Source organism: Coregonus lavaretus, assembly GCF_964263955.1.
Source record: "Coregonus lavaretus genome assembly, chromosome: 26".
Lineage (NCBI taxonomy): Eukaryota > Metazoa > Chordata > Actinopteri > Salmoniformes > Salmonidae > Coregonus > Coregonus lavaretus.
Genome location: NC_140013.1, coordinates 24,642,589 through 24,669,315, shown reverse-complemented (window position 1 = coordinate 24,669,315; position 26,727 = coordinate 24,642,589). Strand labels below are relative to the sequence as shown.

At 42.3% G+C, this 26,727-nt stretch overlaps 1 pseudogene across 1 annotated transcript in view; it reads left to right on the top strand.

Moving 5' to 3' along the window:
* Positions 1-26,727, top strand: part of LOC311101953 (neural cell adhesion molecule 1-like) — a 111,491-nt pseudogene that overhangs the window by 69,497 nt on the left and 15,267 nt on the right. Inside the window, exons 2-15 of the transcript in view lie at positions 12,747-12,821; positions 13,175-13,384; positions 14,211-14,354; positions 14,834-14,971; positions 15,169-15,286; positions 16,159-16,319; positions 16,639-16,781; positions 18,456-18,479; positions 22,413-22,442; positions 24,883-25,033; positions 25,338-25,525; positions 25,871-25,967; positions 26,112-26,282; positions 26,570-26,698. The product of the transcript in view is annotated as a neural cell adhesion molecule 1-like (transcript). The remainder of the gene's footprint in view (positions 1-12,746; positions 12,822-13,174; positions 13,385-14,210; positions 14,355-14,833; positions 14,972-15,168; positions 15,287-16,158; positions 16,320-16,638; positions 16,782-18,455; positions 18,480-22,412; positions 22,443-24,882; positions 25,034-25,337; positions 25,526-25,870; positions 25,968-26,111; positions 26,283-26,569; positions 26,699-26,727) is intronic.

Sequence of the window (26,727 nt, the reverse complement as noted above, 5' to 3'; positions counted from 1 at the left end):
TCACCCAGTTCTCCTCTGAATCATTCAGATGTTCATCGGCAAACTTCAGACGGGCCTGTGGGGGAAAAAAGTATTTAGTCAGCCACCAATTGTGCAAGTTCTCCCACTTAAAAAGATGAGAGAGGCCTGTAATTTTCATCATAGGTACACGTCAACTGTGACAGACAAAATGAGAAAAAAAATCCAGAAAATCACATTGTAGGATTTTTAATGAATTTATTTGCAAATTATGGTGGAAAATAAGTATTTGGTCAATAACAAAAATTTCTCAATACTTTGTTATATACCCTTTGTTGGCAATGACACAGGTCAAACGTTTTCTGTAAGTCTTCACAAGGTTTTCACACACTGTTGCTGGTATTTTGGCCCATTCCTCCATGCAGATCTCCTCTAGAGCAGTGATGTTTTGGGGCTGTCGCTGGGCAACACAGACTTTCAACTCCCTCCAAAGATTTTCTATGGGGTTGAGATCTGGAGACTGGCTAGGCCACTCCAGGACCTTGAAATGCTTCTTACGAAGCCACTCCTTTGTTGCCCGGGCGGTGTGTTTGGGATCATTGTCATGCTGAAAGACCCAGCCACGTTTCATCTTCAATGCCCTTGCTGATGGAAGGAGGTTTTCACTCAAAATCTCACGATACATGGCCCCATTCATTCTTTCCTTTACACGGATCAGTCGTCCTGGTCCCAAAGCATGATGTTTCCACCCCCATGCTTCACAGTAGGTATGGTGTTCTTTGGATGCAACTCAGCATTCTTTGTCCTCCAAACACGACGAGTTGAGTTTTTACCAAAAAGTTCTATTTTGGTTTCATCTGACCATATGACATTCTCCCAATCCTCTTCTGGATCATCCAAATGCACTCTAGCAAACTTCAGACGGGCCTGGACATGTACTGGCTTAAGCAGGGGGACACGTCTTGCACTGCAGGATTTGAGTCCCTGGCGGCGTGGTGTGTTACTGATGGTAGGCCTTGTTACTTTGGTCCCAGCTCTCTGCAGGTCATTCACTAGGTCCCCCCGTGTGGTTCTGGGATTTTTGTGATCATTTTGACCCCACGGGGTGAGATCTTGCGTGGAGCCCCAGATCGAGGGAGATTATCAGTGGTCTTGTATGTCTTCCATTTCCTAATAATTGCTCCCACAGTTGATTTCTTCAAACCAAGCTGCTTACCTATTGCAGATTCAGTCTTCCCAGCCTGGTGCAGGTCTACAATTTTGTTTCTGGTGTCCTTTGACAGCTCTTTGGTCTTGGCCATAGTGGAGTTTGGAGTGTGACTGTTTGAGGTTGTGGATAGGTGTCTTTTATACTGATAACAAGTTCAAACAGGTGCCATTAATACAGGTAACGAGTGGAGGACAGAGGAGCCTGTTAAAGAAGAAGTTACAGGTCTGTGAGAGCCAGAAATCTTGCATGTTTGTAGGTGACCAAATACTTATTTTCCACCATAATTTGCAAATACATTCATTAAAAATCCTACAATGTGATTTTCTGGAAAAGAAAATCACAATTTGTCTGTCATAGTTGACGTGTACCTATGATGAAAATTACAGGCCTCTCTCATCTTTTTAAGTGGGAGAACTTGCACAATTGGTGGCTGACTAAATACTTTTTTCCCCCACTGTATGTGCTTTCTTGATCAGGGGGACCTTGCGGGCGCTGCAGGATTTCAGTCCTTCACAGCGTAGTGTGTTACCAATTGTTTTCTTGGTGACTATGGTCCCAGCTGCCTTGAGATCATTGACAAGATTCCTCACCGTTCTCATGATCATTGCAACTCCACGAGGTGATATCTTGCATGGAGCCCCAGGCCGAGGGAGATTGACAGTTCTTTTGTTTTTCTTCCACTTGCGAATAATCGCACCAACTGTTGTCACCTTCTCACCAAGCTGCTTGGCGATGGTGTTGTAGCCCATTCCAGCCTTGTGTAGGTCTACAATCTGGTCCCTGACATCCTTGGAGAGCTCTTTGGTCTTGACCATGGTGGAGAGTTTGGAATCTGATTGATTGATTGCTTCTGTGGACAGGTGTCTTTTATACAGGTAACAAGCTGAGATTAGGAGCACTCCCTTTAAGAGTGTGCTCCTAATCTCAGCTCGTTACCTGTATAAAAGACACCTGGGAGCCAGAAATGTTTTTGATTGAGAGGGGGTCAAATACTTATTTCCCTCATTAAAATGCAAATCAATTTATAAAATTTTTGACATGCGTTTTTCTAGATTTGTATGTTGTTATTCTGTCTCTCACTGATCAAATAAACCTACCATTAAAATTATAGACTGATCATTTCTTTGTCAGTGGGCAAACGTACAAAATCAGCAGGGGATCAAATACTTTTTTCCCTCATTGTATATACTGTATTCTATTCTACTGTATTTTAGTCAGTGCCACTCCGACATTGCTCGTCCTAATACTTATATATTTCTTAATTCAATTTTTTTACTTTTAGATTTGTGTGTATTGTTGTGAAATGTTAGATACTACTGCACTGTTGGAGCTAGGAACACAAGCATTTCGCTACACCCGCAATAACTCCCAAGTGGCGCAGTGCCACTAGAGATCCTGGTTCAAAACCAGGCACTGTCGTATCCGGCCGCGACCGGGAGTCCCATGATGCGGTGCAGAATTGGCCCAGTGTCGTCCAGGGTAGGGAAGGGAATGGCCGGCAGGGATCTAGAGCATGGCGTTTGCAACGCCAGGGTTGTGGGTTCGATTCCCACGGGGGGCCAGTATGAAAAAAATATTAATAATGTATACACTCACTAACTGTAAGTTGCTCTGGATAAGAGCGTCTGCTAAATGACTAAAATGTAAATAACATCTGCTGTGTATGTGACTGATTTGATTTGAAAACAAATGTGTTAAAAACCCAATATTGTTAATCAACCAGGTTGTCACCGAAATAATTATAATATAATAGTAGCCTTACATAGTTAAAAAATGTTTTCCTGAAAGGCACTTTTTCGTGTAGGCAACAGTAGGCCTACCCAATTTTCTTCATAACGCATGTCTTATTTCATGAAGCCTAAATTACATAATTTTCTTCATAATGCAATTAATACAAGGCTCCACTTTTTTGTGTACATTACACAATTTCTTTCATAATTTATACAAGGCTATGTCGAATTTTATGAGGGTTGTCAGATTGGAGAATATTTTTTTTGTGGTATCGATGAAGATATTTGATTGGGGAATGGGGATACATTTATATGATGGGAAATTATAATACACACCATAATACACGCACACAAACACTTACCCACATATGTGACCGACCGGCTCACTCGATTCGGTCTTAGGTAGCAACATTTGAAATTGTGTTTTTACATTAGATAAAAGTAGAGACTTTCTGCTTTGAAAGTTGATAAACCTTTAACCTCACTTTTTAGAAAATGGCCCTTGAATGTTTTGGTACCTACTGGAGAGCTCTTCTTTGTCTACACCCATTCAGCATCGTTCACACCCTTTTAAGCTTTAGCCCCACCCGTCTCTTTAAGGATTCACATGTGAGGCTATGTACTAAACAACCAAAGATTTCAAGACTAAAGGCTGGCTTATACTACAGGTATCTTAGTAAATTTTATCTGGAGTGCCAGAGCACTTGCTCTGGGCGTTCATAAACTCAGAGCGTTGTCAGATTGGCCGTTCGTCAATTTAGAGCATTTTGCTCTCGGAGCATTCAGAGCGCACACTGGACGCCCTCGCCAAAAAGTAGGGTTGATCCGAGCGTTCTGACCTAACAACAGCAGTCAAGCACCCGAGCTAACTGGCTAATGTTGGCTAGCTACTTCCAGACACAAATGAGAGAACAGCGCACTCTGACCATTTTACTCACCCTAACAGAGCTGGTTAGGCTGTTTTTATGTTATCCAGAGCGTTGGTGACTGCAAATGTGCTGCTGGCAACAATTTAATTACGCTTTTTTACCGACACCGGCCATATTCAACGTGTGTTGAGCGTTCGTAAATTCGTCCGTTATTCTGCGCTGTGGCACACTCAGACGAGAGTGCTCTGAAATCGGAGTAGATAGCCAGAGCGAATTTACCAGCTACGTCTGTCAACAGTTGTCGCAGTGACATCATAAACATTCTATTGAAATAGTTACTTGCATAGTGGAGTCTTTTGTTTAGACGTAGCTAGCTAGCTAAACAATAAACCATAATCCCAACTCATAACGTTACTACCCTGCATGAATCTGCAGGTAGCTAACCAACCAGGTCCAATGTTAGCTAGCTAACATTAGGCTATAACTAGCAATGCAAATGGCTCTGAATTTTTTTGAATATTACTACACAGATTATACACGTAATGTTAACTAGCTAGCCAGCCAGCTAAGGTTAGCTAGCTAGCTAACAGTACACTTTAACTTGAAATGAAAATGAATTTCTGACAAAATTAGAGGTGTGTAATATCTGAAAATGAAGCTAGCTCTCTTATCCGTATACATGGATGGACGCTTCTCCCTCTCTGTCATGGATGTTATGTTTGCCCTTAATTTGAAGATGTTATCCGGAGACAGGTGTTTTATACAACAGCCTTCTGTGTGTTTTCTTTTCAACTCCGTCTGCATATTTGCAATTAAATGCCAGAATTTTCTACAACTCCTTAGCCATCATACTCTAATTCCACTGATTTCAAAACTCGGTCCTCCAGAAAGTGGAGTGCAACACTGATGCTGTTCTACTACGTGATATCTTTCAAAAAAAGCTGCGTTAGAAAGGATTACCTACACATACTGACCAGCTCATATTATAGACAGAAGCGTGCTACATGGCAGACCAAACCGAACTCATCTCTCGGCATGTCGAGCTCACTCATTATCTCAGCCAATCATGGCTAGCGGGAAGGTTCCTGTCTTTTTCCATGGCTAAACCAACTAGGCTTGTAATTTAACAATTGTATTAGTATTTACAGATGGCATACAATTTTGTTATTAAGGCACATGAAAGTTCACATGTTCCAGAAGGCATTTCTGCCAAAAAACGCATTTTGATTTAAAAAACAGTTTATGTTCAAATGGCGCTCCTGTGAAGTAGTGATGCACGACATACGCCTAGTTTCCTGAAACGAGTCCAAAATCGAGACCAAAATCGAGCTCTTTGGCATCAACTCAACTCGCCGTGTTTGGAGGAGGATGAATGCTGCCTATGACCCCAACAACACCATCCCCACTGTCAAACATGGAGGTGGAAACATTATGCTTTGGGGGTGTTTTTCAGCTAAGGGGACAGGACAACTTCACTGCATCAATGGGACAATGGACGGGGCCATGTACCGTCAAATCTTGGGTGAGAACCTCCTTCCCTCAGCCAGGGCATTGAAAATGGGTCGTGGATGGGTATTCCAGCATGACAATGACCCAAAACACACGGCCACGGCCAAGGCAACAAAGGAGTGGCTCAAGAAGAAGCACATTAAGGTCCTGGAGTGGCCTAGCCAGTCTCCAGACCTTAATCCCATAGAAAATCTGTGGAGGGAGCTGAAGGTTCGAGTTGCCAAACGTCAGCCTCGAAATCTTCATGACTTGGAGAAGATCTGCAAAGAGGAGTGGGACAAAATCCCTCCTGAGATGTGTGCAAACCTGGTGGCCAACTACAAGAAACGTCTGACCTCTGTGATTGCCAACAAGTCATGTTTTGCAGAGGGGTCAAATACTTATTTCCCTCATTAAAATGCAAATCAATGTATAACATTTTTGACATGCGTTTTTCTGGATTGTTTTGTTGTTATTCTATCTCTCACTGTTCAAATAAACCTACCATTAAAATTATAGACTGATCATGTCTTTGTCAGTGGGCAAACATACAAAATCAGCAGGGGATCAAATACTTTTTTCCCTCACTGTATATATATATATATATATATATATATATGTATGTATGTGTATGTATGTATGTGTGTGTGTATATATATATATATATAAAAAATAAAATAAAAAATAAAATAATTGTGGGTTCGATTACAGGCTCAAAATGGCCAGAAACAAATAACTTTCTTCTGAAACTCGTCAGTCTATTCTCGTTCTGAGAAATGAAGGCTATTCCATGCGAGAAATTGCCAAGAAACTGAAGATCTCGTACAACGCTGTGTACTACTCCCTTCACAGAACAGCGCAAACTGGCTCTAACCAGAATAGAAAGAGGATTGGGAGGCCCCGGTGCACAATTGAGCAAGAGGACAAATACATTAGAGTGTCTAGTTTGAGAAACAGACACCTCACAGGTCCTCAACTGGCAGCTTCATTAAATAGTACCCGCAAAACACCAGTCTCAACGTCAACAGTGAAGAGACGACTCCGGGATGCTGACCTGGGCAGAGTTGCAAAGAAAAACTCCAGTGTTCTTTTGCCCATCTTAATCTTTTCTTTTTATTGGCCAGTCTGAGATATGGCTATTTTTTTTTTTTTTTGTGTTCACGGTCACTTTGCTCTTCTGGACCTCAGGGTCATCTGGGCTCGGTTTCCCAAAAGTATTTTCAGGCTAAGTTAATCAGAACCTTTTATAAGAGCCTCTTTAAATTTCCGAGCCGTTTCCCAAAACCGTCATTATTAACGTGCACTTGAAATCGCTCTTAATCTAACGCCTGCCTCAGACCACTCATAGAACAGCTAAATGTGTCGTTAGATCACCGTTTGCCCTCCCGTGTTACTTTACACACAGAAAATCTCTGCTAAACATAGAATGACAACCTGGTCTCAGAGCCTTTCATATTATTCTGTATGTAAATCCGGGACACAGCCTTTTAGTATGATATGTTACGTTTAATGCTCTGAGACCAGGTTGAGAATTAAGACATTATCTCTCTCCTTGTGAATGCCAAAAACTTCATAGGTTAATGTAAATCGCCTAAAAGTTTCCACTGTTATAAACAAGCGAAGCAAGGATACATTGAAAAAAAATATGAAAACCGAGATAACCAAATTATATATTAGCTACATTGTTAGGCTAAATATTGACATCACTTTTATGTATCTGCAATTGATAGACCTACCTAGTATTAAGCCATTAGGCTACATCTGAGCCGCTTCAATATTTGTATCTATTAGGCCTATAGAGTACTATTATCTAAAAGCTCACACATTTCACTGTAGCCTAACCAATAATCTAAAGGTCAACATATTAGTTCCATGGCAACGCTGCTTATCTTGCTACTTCATGGTTAATTATTTTAATTATTACAATTGTTTAACTGTTTAAAACCTGTTAAATGTAATCGAAAATGTAATTTATGTAATCCCCAAAAGTAATTATTTATCATGAGAGGGCCATAAACAATAACTAGTAATACTGCATACTCCAAAAAATCTCACCTTTCTGGTAATATTTTTAATAAATTGCTGAGGCGTAGTCACTTTTGAGGACACAAGCTCAAGTACACAGTACAAATATGATAAAAAATATGAAAATATGAAATATTTTGAATGATGTATTTCCTATTCAACAAAACTGAAAACAAATATGATAAATATGATAAAAAATATGAAAATATGAAATATTTTGAATGATGTATTTCCTATTCAACAAAACTGAAATTGACTAACTATAAGATGTCACCTTCCTTATAACTGTAAAATACATTATTTGTATATTTAGTGTTAGAGAAAATGTGCATATTTTCTAAAGGTCTCTCTTGATCAAAACATCTGCCCCTATCGCTGTGAATTTCTCACAGAGCTCTAGCTTGGCTTCCTGAACTCGTTAGGAACTCACCATTCATCTCATATTAATCTTGTTCGTCTATGACAAACAGAAAGTGTTTTTTGTTTAAAATCTATCAATACTTTTTAGACTACTGTCTATTAGTCAATCTCGGAATGTGCTACAGCGATGAAACCACTCTCTCCTGCTGCGTTACGATGTAAGGATTCCAGGCATATGCGTTGTTAGTGGCTTCTGAATAACTGGTCAGGGTATAGCACTTTCCATTCAGCTTCAGGCAACTTTGATGTAAGGCTTGATCACACCTGTAGTGACTACTTCTATCTGTCACACCCATTGTTGCTAATCCATTGTTCATTAGATACATCAATGTAATTACACCCAACACAATGTTGAAAAACAGAATGCTTCCCATCACTAGATCACATAACTAGACGTGAGCAGGACGTGATCCCAACGCTCCAACCAGTGTAGCGGAAGAAAGTGAAAGCTGCAACAGGGACTCTAACCAGGGCTCATATGTGGCAAAGTGAGCTCTAACGGCCGTTGCCATGAAAGTCTAGTAGGCCTCTGAGCAGAGGCAGTAGGCCTACAATGCTGGCATATGCTTTGTTACAATAGCCTAAGTATATAACATGATTGACACGACCGTAATAATCATCATGAAACGGCCTTGGAAGTGCAATAAGTGTAAGCCGACATAATTCATTATTTTACATTAACCTGTTTAACTGCATTGATATGGCTTAATTGATCATAGTCCAGACTCGTTATAGTTGAAAATACCATGCAGTTGCACCAGGGGAATTTAAACCAAACAGATTTTTTTTGCATGTCTTCTGTTTCCCCACATTTATTGATGAATTAATTTCCCATCATGAACATTTATCCCCAATCAAATACCAAAAAAAAAGACAAATCTAGCTTTATACTCCAATCTGGTAACCCTCATATAATCCGACATAGCACCAGTATCCCAAAGTATTAAGCGAAAACAAGCATAGAAAACAGCATTGGCATTAATAAAAACAATAAACAAACGTAAGGCTACTATTATATTATACGTTTTTCAGTGCCAACATGGATAAACAATATTGGGTTGTTAACAAGTTTTTTTTTTATATAAATGATAGTGTGACTCAAAAAAAGGCAGTGTAGAACACCATTGCCCAAAATGCATTACTCCAATAACTTTAGAAAGATTTTTCAGAAGTTTTCCCCCAAAAAATGTATTTTCCTATGAATGACGTCGCACAAAAATGTGTGTATTTTCACAAGAATTAAGCCACACACAAATGCACAAAAACACAAGAAAACTGCTGAAATACTTTTTGTAGATATTTGCACGAATTGAGTGTGAGATTGTGTTGCTCAATCTTACATTGGTTTCAAGTTCCCAAAGGCCAGAGCAGGCTTTACGATAACTTACAGTATCTAGAGCCTATCTTCTCTAATTTATTAGAGGCTGATCCCATCTCTCTCAGAAATCTGATCCTTCCCTTGTGTGGTGCCTCAGTAAATTGACTCCCCCTAATCCAGTCTACTGCAGCCTAGATAACCAGACAGCCAGATCCTTAATATCACCCATTTGGTAATAATACCTTCCACAATTAGGGTTATTTACATTTCAAAAGCAAGCTAATCTTGCATGCACAAATGGATATCTCCATGATACCTAGCTACCGTTGTTTTTGTTTTGATGGGACATTCCATGCTATGAGGTTATAGTGGATGACAGAGTGAGAGAACCTAATCTTACTGGACATCTGTAGCTAATACTCATATGGAGCTTTGATGTTTGCACACAGAGATACAGTATGTATCACAAGGGCAAGGATTACATGTCACACTCTCCATCAGAAAGCAACCGAACATGCATAGTTAATCTACTGCTTGGTACTTGATGTTAGTTTTGCTTGGTTTATGATGTTTCTGCCTGCCCTATATTGTAAATGACTACTTACTTGCTATTCTTGGCGGTGGAGACCCATTATAGCTGTGCATCTTCCATATGGGCTGGCCCAGACAGAGGCTCCTCAGAGAAAACTAGCTAATGCAGGAGCCCTTTTGATAGGTCAGGGCTGAGTCCCAAATGGCACCCTATTCCCTATATAGTGCAATACTGTTGATCAGGGGCCAAAGGGAATAGGGTGCTATTTGGGATGCAGCCCAGGTCTCATATTGGCCCTCTCACCAGCCTCCTCACGGCATAACTCTGGATAACCAGAGACAAAAGGCTGGTGAATGAGACGATAGCTGCCTGGCCTCTGAGGGCTGTCTTCTCCAGTCAGAAGTGGGTGGTACTAATGGTGTGTGGGAGAACGCTGAACGTATTAATCTATCCTGAGAAGTGGAATGGAGACAGACATTTGTTATGAGTATAATTTCTGGTATGATGTTGTTTATTTCCAAACGGCTCTATGTAAATTTGATATTGATGTGTCTTAAGTTATTCTTAGTCCCCTGTAGTCCCCTGTAGCTCAGTTAGTAGAGCATGGCGCTTGCAACGCCAGGGTTGTGGGTTCGTTTCCCACGGGGGGCCAGTATGAAAATGGATGCACTCACTAACTGTAAGTCGCTCTGGATAAGAGCGTCTTCTAAAATGACCCCAAAAATATATATATAACATTCTTCCAAATGGGCGAATAAGTCATGGGATTCGTCATACTGAAAGCTGCTGTATAAGTAGGGTGTTTTCCCCATAGAATTGATATGAATTTGATTGGCACGAGGTTCTTCCAAGGCTACAGTTGTAACCAGTTTGTTTGCCGCTCGTTCTCTCCAGGATACTTGGAATGTTGTTGATGTTTTGGTCAATTGCCATTTTCATACTCAGTGGACTAGCCCAATCTGATGATGTATGGCTCTTAACTTCTATTTATAACTTCTATAAATCTGATATCAGAGCTGAGTTGACATTGTTATAAATTAGAAGTGCCATTTCCAGAATGTTATTTATCTGGGTTGATGAATTTGGCTTATACGGATGGTAGATAACATCTCACATCAATCACCTCTGATGCAATCAAATATTTTATAGGAAATGTCCAACAAATACAGATTGATATGCTGCAGCCCTTCAATACCAAGTTACCCTCTCTTCTCTTCTCAGCATATTACTATCACTAGGGAGATGGTTGATCTGTATTCCCTTGTCTTTAATGCCTTGTTCACACTGCAGGCCTTAATGCTCAAATCAGTTTTGTTTTTCAAATCCGTTTTTGGAATACTGACTGTCCAAACAGCAAGTTACAAGTGACCAAATCAGATTTGTGTGTGTTCAGACTGACATGGCTACGCTAGTTGTCATAGTAATGGTGAGTGTGTGTGTACTCAGAAGTTGTTTTGTAGCAAGCTAAGGTGACAACAATGCCTGCCATGGAAGTCTCCCTGTTGCTTTGAATGTTTGAAATCATAGTGTAAGAACACTTTTAAAGCCTCAAAGGATAAGATGATGCAACTTTCAAAATAAGTCAGTTTTGGCTAGCCACAGCAGTCAACTAGCTAACTAGGTAGCTGTTTAGCCTGCTAGCACATTCACCCATTGTTTGTAAACTATTAACAAGCTAGTTAGCTAGCACATGTTCTTGTCAAACTGTCAACAGTGTAGCTAGCAAGCAACAAGATAGGCCAAATAACAGTGTAGAAATCACTTAAGGGCAAATAAATCAGATTTGACCTTTCAGACACAGGTCACATGGCCAGGAATCAGATTTGTATCTTATTTAAAACCACCTACGAAGGTGGTTTGAAATGTGGTGTGAAATATCTGATTCCATGTGCTTTTTTTTGTCTGTTTAGACTGCAGGAAAAATATGAGATTCAAATCGGATATGCAATTATTTTTTATTTGAGTCACTTCAAACTGCCAGTGTGAACAAGGCTTGGTCTTACCATTCAATTAAACAAAGCCTCAATCGATCTGCCAGAGGTGCTTCTCTGAGGCCTGAGCCATGGCTTGGAATAGATTTCTGTGTTGTGATTGAAACTATCGATTTGGAAGGGTCATTTTTTTCTCCCCCCTTGGCTGCTCCACTGTCAATAAGAGCAGTAGAACCTTACCTACCTGCATGCTGCTATCAACACCACTGAGATGGAGGCTACTGTATCACCTCAGTCATGGATAAACTGCTTTCTCTCTCTCTGCAGCCAGTTCTCTCTTTGCTGTGTTTTGTTTACCATTTCATGTGTTTCCTACTGGTTCACCCAAGCTTGGTGTACAGTAAGATATTGCTGCTGTAGAGGGGTCCAGGCTGCATCCCAAATGGAACCCTATTCCCTATTTAGAGCTATGGACCCTGGTCAAAAGTAAACTAAAAAAAGGTGCTATCTTGAACCTAAAATAGTTATTCCGCTGTTCCCATAGGAGAACCCTTTTTGGTTACAGGTAGAACCCTTTTCGGTTCCATGTAGAGAATCCTTTCCACAGAGGGTTCTACATGGAACCTAAAAGGGTTCTATTTGGAACCAAAAAGCATTCTACCTAGAACCAAAAAGGGTTATCCTATGGGAACAGCCGAAGAACCCTTTTGGAACCCTTTTTTTCTAAGAGTGCAGTGCACTATATATGGAATAGGGTGCCATTTGGAACGCAAGATAGGTGATATATAGTAGAACCAGAGGAGTGGCCTATGTCCATGTGTTAATAAAGCCAACTAGCATTCTAATGTGTCTGTGATGATTAGCTGTGGCAGAACTGGAGGTATCCATCAAATCAAATCTAATTAATTTATAAAGCCCTTTTTACAGCAGATGTCACAAAGTACATATACAGAACCCAGCCTAAAACCCCAAAGAGCAAGCAATGCATGCCATGATGACAGGCTGCTGTGCTAGCAGAGAGGATAAGGAGACTATTGCTAAGGAATGAATGAAGAACACTGAGAGACACAGGCACAGCGCCTGAATTATAAATTGTAAGCAGCGCTGCAGACATAAGCTTTAATATCATATGTCAATAATGAAATGTTCTCTCTCATTCCCCCTCACATACATACATACATACACACACACACACACACACACGTAACATATTGCTTCCAAGTACTGCTCTGTGTAATCTGATGTCTATTTTCTTCTGTTCTCAGTTTGTCTGGAAGTGGAGATCACCCCCACCCAGGGAGAGATCAGTGTTGGAGAGTCCAAGTTCTTTCTGTGTGAAGGTAAGCTTGCCCCTGTATCATTATGTCATTATATCATCTCGTTGGAATTATTTGGATCCCATTGTGCAGTACTGCATATACACTGTGACCTTTTGTGTCCTGTCCTAATATGCTGTGTGTAGACCACAGTTGTGAGGCCACTAGACAGGAACAAGGTAGCTGTAACCTTTTCAAGGATAACAGAGTACTATTTCTTATAAGGTGTATAGGTTGTTTCCTAGGTTGATACTCTTCTTTGTGGCTCTTTATTTGTCTCGTAGAGAGACTCAATATTGTGATACCAATATGTGATCGTAATGATTCTAGTTAGATACAAAAACTAACACATTTAACCGTCTCTTGTCTCTGTGCAGTTGTTGGAGTAGCAAAGGAGATTGACTGGTATTCGCCGAGCGGGGAGAGGATAGAGCCCAACAAACCAGAGATCACCGTAACCCGAAACGACGAGTCCTCATCCACCCTCACGCTCTACAAGGCCGGGGTGGATAGCGCTGGGACCTACAAGTGTCTGGCCACCAACGGAGACCAGTCAGCAGAAGCCACCGTCAACGTCAAGTTCTTCCGTAAGCTGCTCCTCCTTCTTCATTCTCTAGGGATGTGTCCAAAATGGCATCCTAATCCCTCCCTATAAGGTACACTACTTTTGACAAGTGCCCATTCCCTATATAGTGCAGTACTTTTGAGTCCCATTGGCCCTGGTCTAAAGTAGTGTACTATTTAAGGAATAGGTTGCCATTTGGGACGCAGGCTAGATGTCCCGTTCAAAACCGGTGTGTGTTTGCATTATGACATAGTATAAACTCAGGGGGATGTCCTGATCACAGAGCGTTAAATTGTTATATTAAGCACCCCAAGCTTTCTTTAAGGAAAATTAGCTGATGAAATTTCCTCAACCTTCAGTATAGTGTTGACGGAAAAGCTCTTAACATTTTATTGAGTGCTTGAGGGCAAAATGTCTTTCTTTTATGTTTTTCAACTGGAGATGGATTTTTCCATCAGTTCAATAAACCCCTCCAAAGACCAATAAAACAAGGCCTAATGAACCTGTCTGTTGTGCGTGTCTTCTGACTAATGGTTTCTATAGCTAAACACTGCCAAGCATCAGCAGACATCCATCATCTAAATCCTTTATGGTTTCCCACCAGGCACATCATACTAATGTGATCAGAAGAAAGGCAGTTAAGAGGCTGAGGTGTAGAGGAAAACAATTAAATAAACTCATTGCTACATCTCTAATGGCACCCTATTCCCTATGTAGTGCACCCTATGGGCCCTGGTCAAAACTAGTACACCATGTAGGGAATAGGTTGCCATTTGAGACACACCCATTATGTTCTTCATGGTTTTGCTTTAAATGGTTGACTAACATTCTTGTATTTTGTCTTGTAGAAAGGATCACCTTCAAGAACGCCCCCTCCCCCCAAGAGTTCAATGAAGGGGACAACGCCAACATCGTGTGTGATGTCATCAGCTCCCCTCCGCCCACCATCATCTGGAAACACAAAGGAGCTAAGATTCAGATGGAGAAGGATGGTGAGATAGATGCCATTTAGCCTTGAGTAGGGTTGCACAATTCCAGTAACTTTCCCAAAATTCCCATGTTTTCCAGAAATCCTGTTTGAAGGAATCAGGATTTCCTGCTTAAATCCAAAGTTTGGGAATTTGGGGAAAGTTATCAGAATTGTGTATCCCGAAAGGGTTCCTACATTTTTCCTGTTTCCACTTTTTTTCCCCTCTTTGACTGTCAGCCTTGTCACCCGTTTTTACTCAACCATGTCAGAAAAGTCCCTCTCCAGCTGTCAGACAGTGTTCCATTTGAGCGATTCTCTGACAAATGTTAAAGCTGGTGGGTATGAATATGAAACGGTTTAAACACTTTAATTCAAGAATTTACATAGAAAGTGAGAATTTTTAGTGTCCAGGGATCTCCGTCTGAAAAGCCCCTTCTTATCCCTCCCTCAGTCAGAAGACTCATCCATTACATATTCATTCTGATTTGATTCTCCTCTCAGTCCGCTTTAAGATCCTGCCCAACAACCACCTGCAGATCCGAGGCATCAAGAAGACGGACGAGGGGTCTTACACATGTGAGGGCCGCCTCATGGCCCGGGGAGAGATCGACCTCAAGATCATCAGGGTCATCGTCAACGGTCAGCCTACTTCTTCCTTCCTCTCTATCCCTTGTCTCTTTATTCAAGGGTTTGCCGACATTTGAAGGTGTTAAGCCATCTATCAACATCCTAGACAGCAGATGACTATGGGCTGGATTTCAGCTGTAATACCTTTGCTGACAGGGAGTCTTATGCATGGTCTCAGGTGTGTTAATGTCTCTCCCTCCCTCCCTCAGTGCTCCCTACCATCCGGGTGTGGCAGTCTGAGGTGAATGCCACAGCAGGCGTGGGGCAGTCTGCCATGTTGACCTGTGCGGCTGATGGATACCCAGAGCCCATGGTGACCTGGGCAAGGTAAGACTGGAGCACATACTCTCTCTCTCTCTCACACACACACACACAAACACACACACACACACACACACACACACACACACACTCTCAAGCCTGGTAGACTGAAATACCACTAACCATTGTTTTGCAGATGTCTATCTGACCAACCCATAGGCTACCAACACCATTGCGAGTGATAGTCCCCTGCCCTTGGTTATCTGTTGGCAGTGTAGTGTGTTGCTCTCACCTTTTTAGAGGAGTTAGAGGAGCTATTCCCCTTGGTGCTAGGTGAGGGAAAGGACTGGTGTGAACTCCATGTGACACTTGTCTTTGGGGTTGAGTGTTCGGTAAAGGGGGAGGATCTATTTTAACACACCAGTCAAGGTGATAGGCTTTTCCCTCACACTCAAAATCTCTCTCTCCCGCTCAAGGTCCAAGAGACCACAATGTTATTGTCTGTGGTCAAACCTTGACCCTAAGGGTCATTGTCATTGCCAATAAATAAATGGTTCTCTGGTGTAGACTCTAGAGGGATCATGATTGAAGACTGGAAGAAAAATATTCAATGTCATTAAATTGGAAAGAGCGATTCAATGTCACACTGAAACATCAAACTGAATTGTGCTAATTTGAATTAAGTCTGACTTAATTCAACGGGGAAAATACTTGTTTGGAAGTTATTTATTTATTCGATTTATTTGATAAAATGTATCATCAAGCGTAGTTAGCAGCAGACTTAGTTGTGTCGTGAAAGTTGCTTCTCTTCGTTTCATAAAAGCTGATTGTAATCAGAATAATGTGTGTGTGTGTGTGCGTGCGTGCGTGCGTGCGTGCGTGTGTGTGTGTGTGTGTGTGCGTGCGTGTGTGTGTGTTCCCCGTCTCCTCTCCCCCAGGGCCGGTGTTCTGCTGGAGTCAGGAGAGAAGTACAGCTTTAATGAGGACGGTTCAGAGATGACCATCATGGAGGTGGCCAAGCTGGATGAGGGAGAGTACACCTGCATCGCTAAGAACAAGGCTGGGGAGAGCGAACAGGAACTCAGCCTCAGAGTGTTTGGTGAGGGGCTCCTCTCACTTGGTGCTGACAGATGATTGACTGTGTGATGGGTTTCTGATGGTTAATCATGGCTTTGTCTATATCTATTCACTTTGGGAGGATTTTAACATTGGATTATTTTGGGGGTTATGTTGTGATTATAGCTGTAGGTATTAAGTACTATCATCAGATCTGGCAGGTGATTGTTGTCACTATGGGATTGCATGCTGGTTGTAATGGGTGTGTGCATGCTGTGAATGTAGCTATACTGTAGCTCATACAGGTGATTGTCTCTACAGGTTGCTTATAATGGCTCTGTGTGTGTCTGTCTTTGCTACAGTGAAACCTAAGATCACCTTCCTGCTGAACCAGAGCACGTCTGAGATGGAGGAGCAGGTGACTCTGACCTGTGAGGCGTCAGGGGACCCCACCCCCACCATCAACTGGAGCTTCGGCCTGCGCACCTTCACTGAGGGAGAGCAGGTACGGGACAGGCAGCCCACAGAGAGAGGCCAGCCTGGGGCTGTGGCCCACTGCAGTCAGAGGGACACTCAGGGGATGTGTTTCACTTAGACATGGCAAGGCTCCCTTAACCAGGTTCACCTCTACTGATTAAGTATGGCCCCAGAGCAGCAGCTAGCTAATAGAAGGTCACACAGAGAAGTTCATATTACTACCTAGTAGCTACCTAGTTACCATCCCACCTTAGACCTCATCCCTATAGCAGCTTAGACCTAAACTACATGACCAAAAGTATATGGACACCTGCTCGTCGAACATCTCATTCCAAAATCATGGGCATTAATATGGAGTTCGTCCCCCCCATTGCTGTTATAACAGCCTCCACTCTTCTGGGAAGGCTTTCCACTAGACGTTGGAACGTTGCTGCGGGGACTTGCTTCCTTTCAGCCACAAGAGCATTAGTGATGTTGGGCGATTAGGCTTGGCTTGCAGTCGGCGTTCCAATTCATCCCAAAAGTGTTCATTGGTATTGAGGTCAGAGCTCTGTGCAGGCCAGTCAAGTTCTTCCACTCCGATCTCGACAAACCATTTCTGTATGGACCTCGCTTTGTGCACGGGTGCATTGTAATGCTGAAACAGGAAAGGGCTTTCCCCAAACTTTTGCCACAAAGTTGGAAGCACAGAATCGTCTAGAATGTCATTGTATGCTGTAGCTTTAAGATTTCCCTTCACTGGAACTAAGGGGCCTAGCCCGAACCATGAAAAACCATTAGACCATTATTCCTCCTCCACCAAACTTTACAATTGGCACTATGCATTCGGGCAGGTAGTGTTCTCCTGGCAACCGCCAAACCCAATTTTGTCCGTCGGACTGCCAGATGGTGAAGCGTGATTCATCACTCCAGAGAACGCGTTTCCACTGCTCCAGAGTCTAATGGCGGCAAGCTTTACACCACTCCAGCCGACGCTTGTCATTGCGTATGGTGATCTTAGGCTTGTGTACAGCTGCTCGGCCATGGAAACCCATTTCCTGAAGCTCCCGACTAACAGTTATTGTGTTGACGTTGCTTCTAGACGCAGTTTGGAACTCGGTAGTGAGTGTTGAAACCGAGGACAGAAGATTTTTACATGCTACACGCTTCAGCACTCGGTGGTCCCGTTCTGTGAGCTTGTGCGGCCTACCACTTCGCGACTGAGCCGTTGTTGCTCCTAGACGTTTCCACTTCACAACAACAGCACCTACAGTTGACCGGGCAGCTCTAGCAGGGCAGAAATTTGACGAACTGACTTGTTGGAAAGGTGGCATCCTATGATGGTGCCACGTTGAAAGTCACTGAGCTCTTCAGTAAGACCATTCTACTGCCAATGTTTTTCTATGGAGATTGCATGGCTGTGTGCTCGATTCTATACACCTGTCAGCAACGAGTGTGGCTGAAATAGCCAAATCCACTAATTTGAAGGGGTGTCCACATACTTTCGTATATATAGTGTATGTCCCTATAGCAGCCTCTGCTAGTCCCTTGCAGACCGCTACATACAGCCATTATGGATCTTATATTTTCATATAATTCCCCGTTGTCCATATAGCTAATTCCCTGTAGTACAAATGTAGGTACCTGTACAGTATAGGAGGAGTGTGTATAGGCGGAGCCGCCGGGATGGTCCGTTTACATCGCTACATTCTCTCCCCTGCAGGCACATCTAAACAGGATCTATCAGGTATGAAATCAGCGTGGCACAGAAATGGAACAAAATCAATTGATAGAACAAATTACGTATGGGGTATGAGATTCGACAAAAACCCTGATAGAATCAAATAAGTATTTTTATCGAATTTTCTTGTCTGCTCTTCAGTCAATATTCCTTGAAAATCCTCAAGATATGGTCTTATCAGGGTTTATTAAATCGATTCAAAAGTTGCATGTTTTACAAATATAGCCTGACTATTGCGTTGCACTGGTCCTTACATAAGAGAGTGGTTCTGGGTGTTTAAACTGTGGGGGTTTCCTCTGCCTTGTCTACTGAGGTCAGAAGAAAACACGGTTACCGTAATGACCTTAAAAACAGGACCTCCTCATTTCTGTGTTGCCATTCCCGGTCCGATCATCTCCGTCTCCATCCATAGGGGCAGCTCCATGTCTTACTGCTACTCAGTCTGTGTCTCTCTGTCCTGTCATGTAGACTATCTGTCTCATTGCATATCTGTCATCAATCATTCCGTCAAGGTTGAAGCTAAAAGCAAAATGCCTGAGTCTTTATCTGTATCGGGCCTGTGTTGTACTGGTACAGCCGTCTCTCCACGGTGGGGGGTGAAGAAATGATTAGCAGCCTCCATTGAATTATCGTTAGGAGCATATTTAAAAACAGGAGCATTAAGGAATAGAAGCCCCTTCACAGCGGAAGAATAGAAGCCCCTTCACACTATCCTGGCGCTGTGGGTCTCGTGGGCAATGATCCAGAGGTAATGTCTTCTTTACTAGCGAGAAGCCAGGATAGTGTGATTTGGAAAATGGCTGCTAATTGTTTTTGAACCTGGCTGTCCCTCGTCTGTGGTCTCTCTGCCATGCTAGCATCACTAATCATAGCGGCTGTGGTTCAATTGGGTGAAAGGGGAAGCTAATGATCAACTCTCACATTAAATATGTGCCATAGTCGTCTATCTATCCAGCTATTATGGTGACTTGTTTATATTGGCCTATTATTTTAATCAGTGCTGTTGTATTGGCTCATTGGCTATCAGCATGACAATTGCAGTTTTGTTTTCCCTATGTGGAATTGGTGTTGAGGGATATTTGTGAGAATTGTGTCTGTGTTACAAGTGTGTGTGCATGTGCATGCTGTGGTGTGCTATTCAGTAGTGTATCATGCTACATATATCATTGCCACCACTCTCAGTGCTTTAATGTTCCTTTACATTCTCCAGTCTGCTGACTGTTGTACTCATAGAAATGGACGGATTCATAGTTCCTGCTGTAAAGAGGTGCTGGATTACCATTATCCCTGTTGACAGGGCATTCAAGTCTAACTGTTGTCTGAGGTAACGTAAGCTATAGCCTAAAAGGTTTTTATAAAGGATAGGGTTTCTTTTCTATTCTACACAGCAGAGTCTCTCCTTACACGTTTACAATAGTGATGGCAGACAAATGAACATTGTCACATATTTATAACTACAGAGACATTGAGATGTCAATTGAGAGGATCAGATTGACAAAAGGATTGAACCCATAGAATAGCCTAAATGTGGGTCACACATGCCATGGTAACATTGTGTTCCAAGAGGACACTATGATTTAGCAATTACATAAACAAGTTTAAACCAGCTTACTGTTCCATTCTAGTGCTCTGATACTAATATTTGTTTTTGAAGAAAGGTTTTGTTTGCAAGGGTTGTAATTACATTGTTGTTTCAGCCCCGTTATTTGTTGTAACAATTCTTAATAACTAAAATGTAAATGAAATGTTAATGCATGCTTTGGACATTATCTCACACAATGAAAGGGTGGGTTATTTGAATATATATTAAACATTCAACTTGATTTACAAAGTTTGCAAGCTGCAATTATCTGAGAACATTCAGGCTCTGGAAAGGAGGAGCAAACTCGCTTGAAAATTGGTTTCTTCAAAGCTCATCAACGCTCCAACGTGGTACAGATGACCAGATATTGAATCGTTCCGTTGACAGCATATGCTGTACATTGCTGTGTATTTAATCTTACGGGAGCTGTCTAATTTATGATAATGTGTTCCATGGAAACACAATGAGATCGGTCTAGTATTCAGACAGTTGAGAGTAGGAAAGTAGCTATTAACTCTTGGCAATGAACATTTGAAGGTGAAGTGTTCTGAATGATCAGAGAGCTCAGTCATGTGGTGCTGCTGGCTGCTGTTGGCTGCTGCACTAGTACATGATTGGTTCAGGGAGGGGTGTTGAAACAGAAGGATGCTTTCAATCCAAGGGCCTGCTTTACTAAGCACTGGTACAGTAGCGTGTGACTGTAGAGAGGCTCTTGTTCTCTAGCTACAGTTCCAACACAATGCTCATCTATGTGCCTGTCTGGTCAGTGGTGGTACAATGTGGTTCTCTGGACATTGAATGGCAGTTTGTTCTGATGGTATGACAGTTGGAATGCTGCTAGCCAGGATAAATGATGGAGAGGTTCCTAACTGATCCCAGTCAGGGGTCATCAAAAAACACTGACCCAGCCTAGTCCTGTAACCATACCATACTGTTGGGCTGTTTATGACTATAGAGATGATGCATTTTGTGTGGTGCTGGGTGAGATAGTTATGTGAGTGTTTCTTCTCTAGAATCTCCTCTACAACAGTGCCTCTCTTCCTCTCCCCTCCCCCACCTTCATACTCAACATCATAACCGAGAGAGAGAGAGAGAGAGAGAGGATCGCTGCTCACTGCTTACACAGGGGATGAGGAGTGCTGCCTGGAAATTTGATTTGTCTGAGGGGATGTTATTTAGTGTGGTTTGCACAACTGATAAGATGCCATGGTGTTTACAGCTCTCACCATCAGCTTGTCATTTGCTTTTGGTCCATGTCCCACTGTTTAAACAAACAGAAAACATGGGTCTGACAGTGATATGTGTCAACTCAATTCCATACCTCACAGTGCTGTGTCAGGCCAGGCAGGACCAGGGGTGCTGTTAGTTATGCGTCCTGTAATAATGAGCAGAAGCTCCTCCTCTGCACTGTGGGGTCTGGTGCCTAACTACTTTTCTAAAATCAGGTGTTAATTGTGCCTGTCTTGCTGTGTGTGTCTCTCCTGTCTCGCCACACCCCAGTGGATCGTCAAAAATAGTGATATCATATGATGCCTGCAGTACGTTTCAGCAGATGGGACACTTTGTTGTTTTCTGCGTCTGATGGAAAGCTGTTTACCATTTTGCTTGTCGTCTGGCTTCCATACTCCTTTCCATTCATCACTACGTCATCGTCCATTATCAATCATCACTCCTTCATGCCTCCTGTTTCTCCTTAACATTAGGAAACCCCTAAAGCATGCTTTTTAAATAATATTTATTATCCTCTATAAGTAAATCTATTTCAGAGGTGGACAATACTTTTTAAAATCACGTTTGATTTTCTTTTGTGGTACTGAATTGAGTGTTAAATGTTGTGTTGATTATATAACTTCATATTAAATGTCGATTCATCATGATTCATAATCATGAAAACAATTCTTAATAATTCAATTTTTAAGATGATATATGGAGAAATGTTTGTAGCATCCCTCCATGCTAACTACTAACCACTAACTCCACAATGTAGTGTCTATTATTTACACATTAACATGTACCCAGCAGGCTAAACGGGTTGAAATGACGTCATTAAAACCTGTTTAGCTCGCTGGCTAGGCTATTTATAGTTTGATGCTGAGTAGTTTAATACTACTGAGGAGGGTAAAGGTTGATGAGTCTAATTGTGCCCAATTTTTTGAATGGCGTGCTTGTATTATAGTTTTAGCGGTAGCCCATTTCACTGGACTACAGCAGGAAAAAGGTTCTGTATATGAGTGGGGCAGTGTTGTTCAGTTGCATGCTCGTGCAGTGTTGTTTGTCCCAGCTGTGAGGTACTGGATTCCTGTCTAAGGATTGCTTTGGTTTTTGTTGTTGTTCTATTCTGTCTGTGTCCTCTACAGGCCTCTTGGACTCGGCCCGAGCAACACAAGGTATAGCTTCTATAGTATACCCAGTACCCATCACTATCTACCGTATACCATGCCCATGCATCCTCTTTTACCATATTGATTTTTGACTTTACAATTCTCTTCAACACTGTTTTTTTATTGTTGCCGTAGTCATGGAAACTGATGGAGAAACTCTTATCAGTCCTGTTTGGTTTATTAGAGTGGCTTCGCTCTGAGAACCATCAGGCTGAAAAATTATCCTTGAAACCTGAATGTTCTTTTTCCTAGCTCATCCATTTTGTAGCCAGGTATCAGACAACTGGTGAAGGATGTTTGTTCCCATTCTTTCCAGGGAATAAGGTCTAGGATACACAAATGATCGAGCTAAGCGAAAATTGCTTGATGTTTCCAATAGGCAACACTACCCTGCATTATTTCATTTCATTTCATTTTCAGTCATTTAGCAGACGCTCTTATCCAGTGCGACTTACAGGAGCAATTAGGCATTATTAATAAACTCTCTGTTGTTGAAAACCATAGTTATGAAACTTTAATGAATCTATGTTCTCACGTTGCATATGAACAAAAGGAGATGTTCTTCCTCTGGACACAAATGAGATTGTATATCATGGTCTGGTCTGCCATGTGGTTGTCCAGTCTTTGGCCATGATGATGAGTTGTAGTTTACCCTCTTTGACCTCACAATGCAGCCCAAAAACAGGGAACTGAATGTTCTATCTATACTACACCAAGATCATATTAATGTGCCTGGTACTTGGACTTAATTTTTTCATCAAGGACCACAATAGGAACTGCATGTACATAAGGGGTGGCATATGTGAGTGCAGCACAAGGCTGGTGGGACACAGTCACACTCTCTGGTCACCCTTTCAGCTGTGATGTAATTATCCCTGTCAGTGTTTGGAGAAGGTGGGGGGATGGAGGGAGGAGGTGGAGGAGGGTGGAATGAAAAGGGCACAGACTGCCATGCCTGTGTTATGTAAGCGTTTCCTCAGGCATACTTAATGCCCCAGACATGCTGCTTCTGTTGAGTTTGAATACAGAACTAATGAGCGCTACTCTTCTCTTAGTTAGTTTCCCAAATCACACCCTATCCCCTATATAGTGCACTACTTTTGACCAGGGCCTATAGGGCTCTGGTCAAAAGTAGTTCACTATGTAGGGAATAGGGTGACATTTGAGCCACAGCCTTAGTTAGTTTGTCCCCCAGACTGGTCCCTACTGTAGCTAATTGAACAACACAGAGGCATTAATGAGATGGTTCACATGCAATGTGTGGGTGTTGAACTTCAAAGCCATGCAAAATAAAATGCAGAGGTCCCCAGAAGTTCAGCGCTTCTACGACACCTAACATGAGTTAACAGTGGTTTGGAATGGCGTGAGAGTTCCTGTCCAATGTCAACAACAACAAGAGTAGCCGACCCCTACGCTAAAGGTTACGTACATGGCTGTTTATTTAGACCTTGTGTATATGGCGTTAATGAAGTCAGGTAGTGTATCTTAAGACAAACATAAATCCTATTAGCTATTAGCAGGGTTTCTGCTATAGTTGTAATTGGCAAGGTCTTGAATGTTCTTGCCCTCTTCCCCATTTCATATGCTTTGGTTCTAGTTCTGAAGCTGGAGTCTTAACCTCTATTGAATTTAGTCAGCATGGTGTTGCTTTAGTTTAGAATTACAGAGACAATTCACAGTTTGCACTGCTCTGACTAGGTAGCTAGTTAATTCTGCAGAATAGAATCACCCCAATGAGTTGACATTTCATGGATCAACCACGGGTCTTGTACAGTACTAGAATGCCTGACCTATAATATGTATACAGTAGATGTATGAACTGTACATCAGACAGTATGTTGCTCTTGGGGAAGTACACAAATAATTCAACACTATGTATGTCAATATATTATTATTATCTAGTTGAATTTCACAAGATAAAGTGAACCACTCAGCATGCTGTGTGTAAAAGTGCAAGCTAGGCATGTTATCTTGTCCACAGGAACCACTACAATACACTAGTAGCATTTAACAGGCTGAGACCTAAATAGCCTGCTGTATCTGATTTTAGCCACCTCACTCTATAGCCAGTGTGTGAAAAGCTCTTGATGGCTCCATCCATACAGCTTCTTTAACCATTATTGATGTGCTCTGCTACTGTACACATCTCTACTGTACAATACAGAGGGTTGACATCTTTACTCTAAAGTATCTCTGTCTCTCTTGTAAGTGCAGGTCATGTGTAGTGTCATCACCTCCTGATGTTACAGCCATAGGAAAAGCACTCAATGCTACAATGGTTTGTCTCTAGGCTCAGAGTTCAATATTACTATGATATAACTAGAGTGTGTTATAATGTATGGGCTCTCAATAATGCATGGATCACAATGGGATATGAGGTTAACATTGATGTACTGCAAACAGAGGTCCTTTGTTGCTCGCTAACCTGTGATTTCCTGCCCTATAGAGTCTGGATGGGAACGTCGTAGTGAGAAGTGATGCTCGTGTGTCCTCCCTCACGCTGAAGTACGCCAAGTTCACTGACGCTGGCCAGTACCTCTGCTCTGCACGCAACGCCATCGGAGTGGATTCTCAACCCGCCTACCTGGAAGTCCGCTGTAAGACCTCTACATGTCACAAGGCTGCGTCTGAAATGGCATCCTATTCCCTATACAGTGCACTACTTTTGACCAGAGCCCTATACCCTATAGTTCACTACTTTTGTCATTCCCCATAGGGTCCCAAAAGTAGTACACTATATAGGAAATAAGGACGCAACCACTGTCTCTAGTGCTCACGGTCTTAATCAGGCCTGACATACTGCCTGCAGCTTCCAACGTTTGTGCCAAAGCCTCCTCTTTTAAATATTTAAGACAAAAGACAGAAATCTCTTATTCACATTGCTGGTTAATTCCTTCATAGATGCCCCTAAGATCCAGGGCTCAGTGACAGTGTATACCTGGGAGGGAAATGCAGCTAACATCAGCTGTGAGGTCCTTGCCCACCCCAGTGACGTTTCCATACTGTGGCTGAGGGACGGGTTTCAGCTTCCCAACGCTAACGTCACCAAAGCCAAGGTTTTCCAGAGCCCCACAGCCAGCTACCTGGAGGTAGAGACGCACTCAAATACACACACACGCATACACGTCGGGATACTGTGCGCACACACACACACATGCATGAGCACACACACACACGAATACACACACAAAATTAAGATTTAATGTGTGACAGCTAGTATTTGCAGGGTTCGTGCCCAGTTCCATTGTGGGGAGACTGAGGGTGTTTTCCATTATTCAGTAGAGGGAAGCACAGAGAAAGAGGAATACAAATAGGCATCTCTAATGGAAAAACAACAGTGGAACAAACTGACTCAAGCATCTTAGTCACCTTGTGTTTGTAATGCTTTGCTGCCCTCAGTAACTTTCATGCATCGATTCCCTCCTCTGTTCCAGGTCACCCCAGAGTCTGAGAATGACTTTGGGAGCTACAACTGTACTGCTTCCAATGAGATGGGCACAGAATCCAAGGAGTTCCTCCTCATTCAGGCTGGTCAGTCACAATCACAATCTGTAGCTAATTATCCAAAATCGTCATGCTTCTATATTGTGAATCTAATATTGAATGTCGGCATCGAATGAAATATACTGTAGTTCTCAAATGAGTACCTTTATGTGTGATTCCTCTCCTCTATAGATGTCCCGTCAGCCCCGTCCCTCGGGGAGGTGGAACCGTTCTCCAGCTCAGCCAGGGTGGAGTTCCAGGAGCCTGACGCCACCGGGGGTGTACCCGTCCTCAGGTACCGGGCCGAGTGGAAGACTGTGGGCAGGGGCAGCTGGGTGCAGAGGGTCTATGAGGTCCATGGAGGTGAGTACAGGGGCAGGATGTGGGGATACAAGGGTAAAGAGAGAGAGTATGTGAGGGGATAAAAAAAGGAAATGTGCTTTGCTACTTTCTGTTTATTTTTCTCATTCATTGGCCTTTTTTCCAATATAATAATTTAGCTGGTTTGATTTACCCTCAAATGAGAAAAAAAGAAAATGTTGTTGTCTGTAATTATTGCATCCCTGTTACTCCTCAAACAGGTATTTCTGTCTGAGTGAAGAGTCTGTTGTGGATGTGTCAGTAATTGTACTTCTCAATTGTATCCTCAGGAGCTCTGAGTGAGGTAACCATCACAGGCCTGAAGCCTGAGACCAACTATGAGGTGAAGATGTCAGCCATCAACGGCAAGGGAGAGGGTGAAACTAGCCCCGCTCTCGTCTTCAAGACAGAGCCTGTCCGTAAGTCACACACGCGAACACACACACAC